Here is a 12,658-nt window from a genome sequence, read left to right on the forward strand (position 1 = left end):
TTAGCTAATCTTCATTTTTAGCATTCTTTAACTGTGGTTTCCCACTGTTCCTCTGGTATCTTTCAGTCTACAGACACTGATAAGTCCCATCTACAAAACTAATTTATTACTTCAGTTGTTTTGAGTTCTTTCTGTGAACTACAATGCCAATTATTCCCATAGTTTAAACATTCACTTATAACCCAGCTAGCATGTCCAGTATTGGGATGAATCAAATAAAGTATACATTATAGTATTAATGGTAATTTCCCTTTTTCCCTCTACAAGTTACAGGCTAAGGTTAGAATAAGAACTCTTTGATTAAAATAGTCCTGATCCTCTTGTTTGAAGTGGCAGCATTCCTCTCCCAAGGAGGTGTCAGAGGCATCTCAGGGCTTATTCAGGCAGTGCTTAAAACTAGTGATGTAAGCCTTGCCTTATTTCTCAGTTAGGTGTTATTCTTAGCACCTTTTTTGGTTTATTTCCACCCAGTCCCAGTTGAAGGTCAATTTGGTATCACCGGGTTTAGATGTGATAATCTATTCCTCAAGTTTATTCACAAGTTCTTTGATTTTGCTGGCTTGAATTCACCCTCTTTCCGTGGTTCGGACTGCTGCTTTAGTGGTACCTGGAAAAGACTTCTAATAACACAGTGTTAAAAGAAAGACAATACTGCATTAACTTTTACCATTAGTTTTCTTCAGAACTTTCTGGGTTTAACCAAACTCTTTTTCTACAGCTGCTTCTTCTTCTTGTATCCAGCTGTGTTAATAGCTGCAGAGGCTAATTCTTCTTCCTGTGAGCTATAATTACTTAAATAAAAAAAGACTAGGCCAAATTTAACACGAGATGTATCACATCTCTTGCTTTTTGCTTTTTAGGCAACATCTAACTATTTTAGTCTTACAGACCCATTCTTCAGAACAAAAGCATCCTTAATAACAAAAATCAGAAGGAAAAAAAAGTCTTGTTTAAAAAAATAAACCACTTTGTGAGAGTCAGCTATCTCTCCTTTGATCTTATCTCTATTGTGGTCCAGCTCTCCCTCTTTTTCACAGCCTTGGGTTTAACTGTCCTTTGTCACTCACCTCCCCTTGTTGTCACTCCATCTAGTAGGAATGGGGGAGAATTTACAAACAGCTACGGTATGGGGACTTTGGAGTGTATTTCGCTCTCCCTCTCTCTCTCTCTTTGTCTCTCTTTCTCTCTCTTTCCCTTTCTCTCTCTTTTGCTTTTTCTCTCTTCTCCCTTTCTCTCTTTTTCTCTCTTTTTCTCTCTTTTTCTCTCTTCTCCCTTTCTCTCTCTCTCTCTCTTTCTCTCTTCACATTTCAACATCCACATTCCAACATCAGTCCACTTTCTAACATTAGTCCAACATCCTGGAGAGGTGAGTGTGCCAATCACCTGTCCCCCCCCCCCCTTTTTCAACTTCTTTACAAATTAAATTACTTTTGTTATGCGTGTTCTGCAGGCGTGCAATTCACAGCACCGTCTACCAAGGCTACCAGCCACTCACAGCTAGCTGACACAGTGACAAAAGTAAAGGCTTGTTTTGCTATCACAATTTTCCATTCACAAGCTGGAAAGGGTTGCAGGAACAAGGTAAACAACAACTTAATTCTAAAATGGTCCTGCCTACACCAAAAATTTAAGGCAATGCTAGTTAGTGCTGTTATAAATGAAGATTTGTCCAGCCAAATTAATATGAAAAATAAAATATTTATTGTTATGAATGAGCACAATAGGCTTTCTAATCCAATTAAAATGATTTATTAATGGTAGGAAACGAAAGCAAATCAGCGCGCTGGGCAGCAGTTATTCCAACTACCGCATTTTCGTGCCCCGTTCCCCCCACACTTATTGGGTCTTCTCTTCCGGATGTGTGACGTTCTGGTGTCTTTTCTGCGCAGGTGCACTCTGTTGCTAGGTGGTCGTTTTCTGCCTCCTGGTGGTCGTGGGATGAAGGCCAGTAGTCTTCCTCAAGGTTGTCCCTGGGATCTGGGAATTTTCTCAAAACAAGAAATGTTATTTCTAGGCACGTTTACTCGCATTCCACAAGATTACATGTTTTGCTAAGTCTGTAACGGAACTGTCCTTGAAGATATTCGCTTAGGTGCTTTGGTGCCTAGCAACCTCAACTCCCTAAATTAGTTTCAACTCCCTAAAACAGTTTGTAACGAAATTGTCCTTGAGAGATATTCTGGAATGCCTGGCAAAATGAGAACATGTTCAGACAAGTGAAAACTCTAAGTGAAAATTCTATTTTATAGATGTGAAAACTCTATATTATGAACAAAAAGGCCTTATTTTCCTAACAATATCCCCCCTTTTTATTTTAACCTTCTTTTTGTTCACTAAAGCGCTCTAATTCCCTTTTGCTTAATTCTAAATAATCTTCAGTTTCTACTTCGCTAAGTGGCTCGTATTTTGGTTTTACCATCATTAAATGTGCAGCTTCTAATCTATTTCTCACTATTGTAATAAGCTTGTTAAGAATACATGGCCCAAAAGTAAGTACTAGAATTAGTAAAATTACTGGTCCTGCAAGGGTGGATAATAGAGTGGTTAGCCAGGGAGAATAGGTAAGCCAGGATTCATACCAGCTCTGCTGGGATTCTCTTTCTCTTTTTCGTTGTTCTATTTGTTTGCGTAATTCAGCCATCGTGTCTTTTACAATACCCGTGTGATCTACATAAGTGCAGCATTCTTCCTGCAAAGCAACACAAAGCCCCCCCTGCTGTAAGAATAACAAATCTAATCCCCTTCGGTTTTGGAGGACTACCTCAGAAAGGGATTTCACTGATTTAACTAGTTCACTTATGGCTTTATCTATTCTACTCAGGTCTTCATCTACAGATGTGCGCAGAGCTTTCATACCCTGGATTTGACTCACTAAGGAGGCAACCCCTGTTCCTACTCCTGCTCCTCCTATGCTGAGCAAAATTGCTACCGTTAGTGTTGTAAGTGGTTCCCTTTTAGCCAGGTAGTGTTCAGGGGTCATTTGATGTTCTAGTACGTATTCTTTTGGATGGTATACGATTCTGGGGATTATTAGAACTTGAATGCAGAAATCTGAATTATTAAAGGCTTTTACCGATAGGCAGGGTGTAACTCCAAGTTGTTGACATACCCATTTAGTATTGACTGCTGGCATAAGCCAATCAGAAGGCTTGTTTGTTTTGCTAATGCTTATTGTCGTGTTGCAGAGGTGTCGCATATCTGCTGGAACCTTCCCTACACACCTTCCTTGTCCACTAACTTGGGACAGTGTAATGCCTGAAACACTATCTCTTCCCTTTCTCCAGAGACACTCCTTTGGATTTGTACCATTTATTTCTCTTGCCTCAGATGTAATCCCAATAGCTTCATAAAAGGGTGGATTTATCATATAGCAAAGCCAGCACCCCTTGGTTAAGTTAGGATAAGTATGATTCAAAACTCCAAAAGTAGCTTGCATAATTTTCCATAAGGTTGTATACTTCTGCACTAATATCTGAGGTTCTTGATTACTTTTGTTTGATTTTATAACATTATCTCTGGTTTTATTACTCTCCTTTAAATTATTGCTTATTACTGGATTTGGGCCTATAGGACTAGGGTCATGTGGAGCTACCTCCTTTTTTATTTGTATCAGATTTCCTGGATCATGTCCTTCTATCCAATGCCTAACCCCCCATGTTTTGCCTATTAACCATCCAGAATCACTTGGTTGAGTGACATTTAGGTAAAGAAAGGTGCAGTTCCCAAGTAAGTTTTTCCCAGTCCAAGGCCACTCTCGTGGTCGTTTACACCCTGCTGGTCCATGCCCTACTTTTAAATATTTGTCTAATCCTCCACCCGGAGCCCACGCTGATGCTATTGTTTCACAGCCCCAATAGGCGCAGTAATAATGTCTAGGGTAATTACAGTATTGCTTCCCTGGGTTCGAGGCAGGGCACATATAGAAGCTTGTTAAATTTAACAGCTGCCCGCATTTTGAACTTCGAGTTAAATCACAAATCCCAATCTTAAAGCTCGGTGCTCCAGGTCCCGTTATTGTCTGTAAAATATGACGGGTATCGTGATCCTCCCATCTGCTTAAGGTCCATTTAAAGGGTTCATGTATATTAACTGTGGCACTCTGGAGGGGAAGCCATACAAACATAAAAACCCATAGGATTGAGTGATACGCACTGCAGGGGAGGATGTTATTTATCATGTTCAGTTTTACATTCCCATTTTCCTTCTTTCCGTTGTTACCATTTTCATACCCATGATGATTTACGTTCTTTTTCAAGGTTTGGGAGGGCCTCTCAACCCCACTACCTACCTCTCTGTCTCGCCTGTCAACTTGGTTGCTACAAGTTACAGGGTAAGCCATCTTCTCGACAGCAGAGATATTCTTCAGGGGTGGGATCGTTCCCTCTCTCCCACTTTGACCTCCGGGAGTTCCAGTTTTTCGCATTTAACTGTGGGGTGTCGCACCTGAGCCTTTTGACTAATTTGCGACACTTGACTTGGACTATATCCGTGAAGAATGGACCTAGGGGTTCATTGGAATGGTAACAGTGGAATTCAGGGTTTATTCCTTTTACGAAAATCTCCCACCACTCAGGGGATCCTTTAGTCAATTCCCGAGTGGCAACCTTGTAATTTAGTACTTCAGAGGTCAATTTGCGCTGCTCCAGCCAGCAGCGTTGACATATACTTTTTGGAGCTCTCCCCTTTCTGCAGTGAGCCCACCACAATCCTTTACAGATTTTGCAGGAAAAACAGGCAAAAGGGTAACAATGACAATCTAACCAGCTACACTTTACTCTAATACTTTGATGTTCAGCATGGCCCTCCCCTTCCCAAGGTTTCTGCTCTTTTTCAAGTCGGATGAACCGATAAAAGGGCTGCTGGGCTGAATCCTCTAGACGTTTACAGTATCCTGGGGGTTTTGTTTCTCCCACCAGTTGTACTTGCAGTCCCCAGTTATCCCCAACCCAAATGTCCTTAGAGTTGATAGTGTTCATGAAAATTATTTGTAAGTCCTTTTTACTGTTAACTTTAAATCCCCTGGCTTCCCGTCAATTTTCCAGCTCGTTTCCCTGGAAGCTGTATGGAATCGAGTTGGATCCACCGGCCCCTTTATTCTGCTAGCATGAGTCCATCCCTTCTCTGCTGTGCGGACTGCGGAGTCAGTGGTGATTAAAACCAGATATGGTCCGTCCCACTTTGGGGTGATTGAATCTTCCTTCCAGCTTCGGATGAGGACCCAGTCGCCGGGTTGTACCTGGTGTAACACAAGATCTAGGGGTGGTCTTTGGGCCCACATCCCCTTTTCCCATAACTGTTTTTTATATTTCATTAAAGTGGTTAAATATTTATTAATACTTTGATCAGTAATGTTCGGATTAGTTTGAACTTTTTCTAGGGAATAGGGCATCCCATACAACATTTCAAATGGGGACAGTCCTATATCAGCTCGTGGCTGAGTTCGAACATTTAATAATGCCAACAGCAGACATTTTATCCAGGATAGTTTAGTTTCTAGTACTAATTTGGTGAGTTGTTTCTTAATTTCTCCATTCATTCTTTCTACCCTCCCCGAACTCTGTGGATGCCAGGGGGTATGTTGTTCCCATTTTATGCCCAGAGCTTCTGCTAGCATCTGTGTTATTTTTGAAGTAAAATGGGGGCCTTTATCAGAGTCTATCGTCTCTGGGACCCCATATCGAGGTATTACTTCTTCCAGCAAGGCTTTTGTTACTGTCTGAGCTGTCTCCCTGGCAGTGGGGATTGCTTCCACATAATGTGTTAAATGATCCACTATAACCAAAAGATATTTCAGTCTCCCTACCTTGGGGAGCTCAGTAAAGTCTACTTGCAGATTTGAAAAGGGCTTCTTTGCCACTGGCCTCCCACCCAGGGGCAGTTTCCTTAGGTTTTTCCTGTTTACCCGTAGACAGGTTGGACAACTCCTAGTAATCCCTTTCGCTAAGTCATGTAGGCCCACCGTCATGTAATGGGTGGCAAAGTGATCCACCAGTCCTTGAGCGCCCCAATGTGTTCTCTGGTGTAATTTACTGAGCATCCCCTGAGCTATGGCTCTAGGTAGAACTTCCCTCCCATCCTTTAACAGCCATTTCCCTGATTTCTCTTTTATTCCTAATTTTGTAAGCTTCTCCTGTTCTTCTATTGTAAATATCAGCTTATCCTGGGTAGTCGACTCAGGGTCTTTTGGGGTATCTACAAGGTCTTTCTTAACTCCTTCACTTAAGGTTAGTGTTTTAATAATTGCAGCTTTCTTTGCCTCATAATCTGCCGCATTGTTACCCCTACTCTGGTAATCCATTCCCCGTTGATGCCCTTTTAAATGGACCACCGCTATCCTTGTAGGGCCTCTCAAAGCCCTCAGGAGGGCTACTATTAGCTTCTGATGTATTAAGTCCCTTCCCTGTGAGTTCACGAGGCCCCTTTCTTCCCATAATTTCCCAAAAGTGTGTACCACCCCGTACCCATATTTAGAATCTGTATAGATGGTCCCCTCTTTTCCTTCTAATAGTTCCAAGGCTCTTAGGATAGCGTATATCTCGCAGGCTTGGGCTGACCATGTTTTGTCTAGGGCTCCAGATTCGATTACTTCTAGGTCAGGCCCCCCCACTATGGCATATCCTGATCTTCTTTGACCCTCGACTACTCTGGATGATCCATCAACAAACAATTTCTCTCCAGTTTCTAATTCCTCTTCTTCTAGGTCAGGTCTAATTTTAGTTTGTTCTTCTATAGTGATTACACAGTCGTGCATCAGTGATTCAGTTTCGGGCTCTCCGAAAAGGAAGGAGGCTGGATTTTGCAGAGTGGTGGTTTCTAAGGTAAAATTAGGGGTTTCTAATAAAATCCCTTCATATTTCAGGAGCCTGGCATCAGATATCCATTTATCTGCTTTCTGTTGCATCACACTCCGTATGTTATGTGGAGTTAATACTTTTAAAGTAGCATTAAAAGTGATTTTCCGTGACTCTTCTACTAGTGCTGCACACCCTGCAATTATTTGCAGACAGCTAGGCCATCCCCTACTCACAGGGTCTAAGATTTTAGATAGATAGGCAATAGGTTTCTTTTTCCCTGCCCAATCCTGAGTAAGTACCCCGTATGTTACCCCATCTGTGGTATTAACGAATAAAAAGAAAGGTCTATTTAGGTCCGGGAGGCTCAAGACTGGAGCGTGGACTAAGGTCTCTTTTAATTCTTGAAATTTAGATCTTTCTTCTTCTGTCCACTTAAGGTGACCATCTTGGGTAAGTTTGTGATATAAAAATCTTGCTTTCCCACTATAGTTTTCAATCCACTGTCTACAATATCCCGTAAGTCCTAATACTTGACGAATTTGTCGTTTATTTTGTGGTAGAGGGAGAGACAGAATTGCTTGCACCCGGTCTGGGTCAATCCTCTTTTCTCCCTTTTTCAAATAATGTCCCAGGTATTTAACTTCCTCTTCTACAAATTGTAACTTCGCTTTGGAGACTTTTAACCCCTTGGATCCTAAGTAATTTAATAACTTGATACTCTCCTCCCGGACTTTGTCTTCTTCGCTCCCTGCTATTAACAAGTCATCCACATATTGAATTAGTTTCACTTCTGAGGCTGTCTTATAATCTTGTAAAACTTGTTCTAGGGCTTGCCCGAATAAATTGGGGGATTCCGTAAACCCTTGGGGTAACACAGTCCACCGAAGTTGCTGCCGCCTTCCTGTATCGGGGTCTTCCCACTCGAAGGCAAAATAATCTCGACTAGACTCGTCTAGAGGGCAAGCCCAAAAAGCATCTTTCAGATCTATGACACTATACCACTGGTTCTCAGGTCCTAGTTTGATTAAAAGAGTATAGGGGTTTGCCACCACTGGGAACCGAGCTACGGTTCTCTTATTGATTTCCCTAAGGTCATGCACCAATCGGTAGGATCCATCTGCCTTTTTTACTGGCAGGATCGGAGTGTTAAAAGGCGACATACATGGTTCTAGCAGTCCTTTGTTTAACAGCCTTTCAACTTCAGGTTTTAACCCTTTCCTCCCTTCTAGTGAAATTGGATACTGTTTTATTCTTACCGGGACCTCGGGATTCCTGATTTTTACTGTAAATGGGGTTATATTTAATTTGCCCACGGTCCCTGGATTATACCATACTTCAGGGTTTATTTTCTCTTCGTCTTCTAAACGGAGGGGGCAGAGTCTAATCTTTAACTCTTTTTCTACTACTTCAATTTGAATTCCTAATTCAACAATCAAGTCTCTCCCTAACAAATTGTAGTCCGCTTCAGGAACTAATAGGAAATCACCCACCTCCATCTTAGTTCCTGACTCTACCATCATCTCTTTAATAATTTGTACTTCAAATGGTTCCCCCTTAGCCCCTATTACCGTGGCTGTCTGTTTCGATAAATTACAGCCCTGAGGCAGAAATTGAATAGTAGATCTCTCTGCCCCCGTATCGACCAAGAAATTTATTTCCTGGCTCTGGGGACCCACCTTCAATTTTATCAAGGGCTCTTTTTGATGTTTCCCGGTCCCCATAAAGTAGAGCCCCTGACTCCCCTATTTGATTTTGAACTCCTCCTCGTCCTTAAGCCTCCTTCTGCACTCCTTTTTGAAATGTCCCTTCTTACCACAATAATAACACACCCTTTCTCCAACCTTTCCCTTGTCACTCTCCCTATTCCGAGTGACTCTCTTCTGTCCTTCCTCCGCCCGCCTGCTTTCCCTTACCGCAGCAACCATCATTTTCACCTGCTTCTTCTGACTTTCATCCTCTCTTCGGACATAAACCTTCTGTGCCTCTCGCAATAATTCCTCTAAACCCCTGTCCTGCCAATCATCCATTTTCTGTATTTTTCTCCTAATATCATCCCAGGACTTAGAGACAAACTGGACTTTAAGAATTGCCTGTCCCATTGGGTCATTCGGGTTTAACCCCGAGTACAGCTGAAAACTTTTCCTTAACCTCTCTAACCATTCAGTGGGGGTTTCATCCTTCTTTTGTCTGTCATTAAATGCTTTATTTATGTTCTGGCCCCTAGGAACGGACTCTTTTATGCCATCAATTAATATGGTCCGAAAGTCCCGCATGTTAGCTCTATGGACCGGATCCTGGTTATTCCAATTGGGATTCTCGAGAGGCCATTTGGTATCGGCCCGCTGCTGGGCATGTGCAGGTTGAGCATCCCAGACCCGCATTCCAGCAGTTCTTATCATGTTCTTTTCCTCAACTGTGAATAAAATGTTAAGTATAGATTGTAATTCCTCCCAAGTGTATATATTAGGACCTAAAAATTGATCCACCCGCTCTGCCACGCCCAGGGGGTCTTCTAACAAATTTCCCATCTCCTTCTTAAAGTCTCTAACATCCCCTGAACTCAAGGGCACCGAAATGAACCCAATCCCCGGCTGTGGTCCCCCCATGGGCATTTCCCTTAAAGGAAATAGTTTGCCTCGCGTCTTACTTCGGGTAAGGGGACCGCGCGAGCCTGAGGGTTGATCAGAGTCTGAGTCTGATTCTTCCTCATCCGATTGTGGAGGAGGAGGGGGTGCATTCGGCGCAGGGGGAATGTAGGGCGGGGGTGCAATAATTACTTCTTCCGCTCGCCCCTTCTTTTTCTTTCCCCCTGAAACCCTCGAGAGTTTAAACACGAGCACCTCCGGTTTTTTTGTCCAGACTCGGGCATAGGCACTCTCCTCAGGGTTAGGAGGTTGTTTAGTGTTTATCCAACCATTTAACAGTTGCTTTACCCAGTCCTCTGAGGACCCAAAGATGGGCCAAAAAACACCTTTAGCAATCTCTTGTCCTCCCCATACTTCTATGCAATAGTGTATCATCTTTGCTTTATCCTTCCCAGGTGCTCCTGGAAAGTGCTCCCAATTTGTCAGCATAAACCCTAAGGGACTATCCTTAGGAATTGGGGGAAGTTTTACCCCCACCGGGGAGGGGGATTTACTCCTACTCTTCCCCTGCCCCATGTCCTCCGGAGTACCTTCAACCACTCACGACAGCACAATCGCTTCCCCTGGTTCGTGGCCCAGGCCCTCGCGAGCTCTGGAAAACGCACTACTAAGGGTCCACAATCACTTGGAGAATCCGGCTGCCGGTTCTCCTCTCATTCACACACACACTCGCCGTACTCCGGGATCCCGAACCCCGCCCGGACGGGTCCCTCTATACTTACGCGTCCTGCGTCTTCGTCCGGACTTTGTGCACAAAATTTAAGGGGTACCCTGGGCCCGCTTCCCTTTTTTTTTGCTTTCGCTTTCTAGGCTTTTAGGTTCGTCGGTCGGGATGAGGGTAGAAACCCCGGTCTGAGTCCACTCAAAGGAGCGGAATCGTGGCGCCCCTCTCAGAGAGAGGTTCCCCAGATCCGCGATCCGAGTCACGGCACCAAATTGTTATGAACGAGCACAATAGGCTTTCTAATCCAATTAAAAAGATTTATTAATGGTAGGAAACGAAAGCAAATCAGCGCGCTGGGCAGCAGTTATTCCAACTACCGCATTTTCGTGCCCCGTTCCCCCCCAACTTATTGGGTCTTCTCTTCCGGATGTGTGACGTTCTGGTGTCTTTTCTGCGCAGGTGCACTCTGTTGCTAGGTGGTCGTTTTCTGCCTCCTGGTGGTCGTGGGATGAAGGCCAGTAGTCTTCCTCAAGGTTGTCCCTGGGATCTGGGAATTTTCTCAAAACAAGAAATGTTATTTCTAGGCACGTTTACTCGCATTCCACAAGATTACATGTTTTGCTAAGTCTGTAACGGAACTGTCCTTGAAGATATTCGCTTAGGTGCTTTGGTGCCTAGCAACCTCAACTCCCTAAATTAGTTTCAACTCCCTAAAACAGTTTGTAACGAAATTGTCCTTGAGAGATATTCTGGAATGCCTGGCAAAATGAGAACATGTTCAGACAAGTGAAAACTCTAAGTGAAAATTCTATTTTATAGATGTGAAAACTCTATATTATGAACAAAAAGGCCTTATTTTCCTAACATTTATTTTGCAATCAAATTCTATCTAGCCAGCCACAAGGAAAGAACAGAGCCGAGCTCGGGGTCGGCCCTGGGTGTGCAACAAGGAGTCAGCCTCAGCAGAGGTTTTCCTCCATGCCCCATCACTTCTATCCTGGCACAAGCGGTCTTTAAAGGGAAAATTCTGCCTGAGGCCAAGATTTCAGCAATCAGTCTTTTCTTCTATTCAGAGTCTATATGTTAATAAGATTTTCCTTTTTGGTGATGAGGGAGAACAAATCACTGTCCGGAGTTTGTTGAATCCTTGATGATATTTACGGGAATTCGGGAACGCTGTATTCACATGTATCTGCCTGAGGATTTCCATGATATCCATCTCGGGTCGTTCACGGGAACGATCAGCACCTGGGGTTTCTGTAACTCTCCAGACATGGCCCATCTCCTGGCGAGCTGTACCTTCTTACTTGTAAATCAGTTTCCAATCTACACCCGGTCTTGCCTGCGCCTGGGGGGGGGGGGGGGGATCCTAATACAAACATGTATACTCTAACAAATATTCAATATCACATATATTGTTATAAATTATGACAGGGGACCAATTTGTGTCACTTTATAAAGAGAATTTTATTAATTTAGCAAGCAAGCAGTACGGGCAAATGCAGAGCTGGGCGGCCGGGGAGCCTCTGCTCTCACCAACGGCTCGCCCTGCACCTCCCGGTCTTTCAGTTCTTATACTCTTTCAGTTCCGGACTTTGTGATATTCTCTACGTGCTCTGCATCTGCGCGGCGTGTTGCTAGGGGTCTTTTTTCTGCTGTCCGGTGGTCGTTTGAGGAAAGCTCCTATTCTTCTTCCTCCGAGGTAGCGTTAACCCTGCAATAACTTCTCCAAATATGGTAACGCAGCTTTCAAAGATCTCTCAATTCCACTATCTACTAATAGCAGTACATCCTGCCCTCCTGCCCCACTGTTTCCTGTGACTTACACAATCCCTGGGACTTTTACTGATGAACAAAAACTATGCTATTGTCTTTCACATATATCATATTAGAAATGGCGCGAATTATATCTACTACACATAACAGTGCAATGCAATTTGCAAAGAAGCCAAGGTTTGATTTGGGAAGGGCATCTGAGGACACAGAGCATGAGTTTTACAAATCTATAATTTGAAGAGGGAATAGACAAAATATGGATACAGTGGGGGGGGGGGGACAGAGTGTAAGGTAAGGAATTTGTCTCTGCCATACTTTCTCCTTGACTGCTAGGAAACACTGTCTAAAGAGGTTCCTGTGGTACAAACAATAACTGGATGGGAAGAGGCACTCTTGGATTACCTGAGCACTGCACCGGTGAAGCCCCCTGCCTGCAAACTCACCAGAGGCAAGCCACTGCTCACATTGCACAGAGAGAATCATGGTCAAGCCTTCCCTACAAGTGTGGATAAATTAAACAAGGAACCCACAGCTTCCTCACAGCTTTCTAACTCACTCAGGAAATAAAACTACAGCAAGCAGAGATCCCATCCCCCCCCCCCAAAAAAAAAATGAAGAGGGCTTATGCCTTTATTAATGTTCAGCTCTTTATTAAAAAGATCAGTTGGGCAGGGTTCTCAACATGGAGCTTGCCCCCGCTGTTGTAGCTTTTTCCAGGTAGCCGAAGGGGGAGAAGGCGTGCAGAGTCTGTCCCTAAAGTCTTCGTGGCACACTGGTAG

The 12,658-nt window shown here is 43.5% G+C and overlaps 1 long non-coding RNA gene across 1 annotated transcript; it reads right to left on the bottom strand.

The window, feature by feature from the left end:
• Positions 1-1,678: 1,678 nt before the first annotated feature.
• Positions 1,679-10,963, bottom strand: LOC140682151 (uncharacterized). Its single transcript, XR_012053414.1, has 2 exons — positions 10,162-10,963; positions 1,679-5,236 (listed from the first exon to the last, which is right to left on the bottom strand). It is a non-coding gene; the product is annotated as an uncharacterized lncRNA (long non-coding RNA).
• Positions 10,964-12,658: the final 1,695 nt, after the last annotated feature.

This window comes from Taeniopygia guttata, chromosome W (genome assembly GCF_048771995.1).
Source record: "Taeniopygia guttata chromosome W, bTaeGut7.mat, whole genome shotgun sequence".
Taxonomy (NCBI): domain Eukaryota; kingdom Metazoa; phylum Chordata; class Aves; order Passeriformes; family Estrildidae; genus Taeniopygia; species Taeniopygia guttata.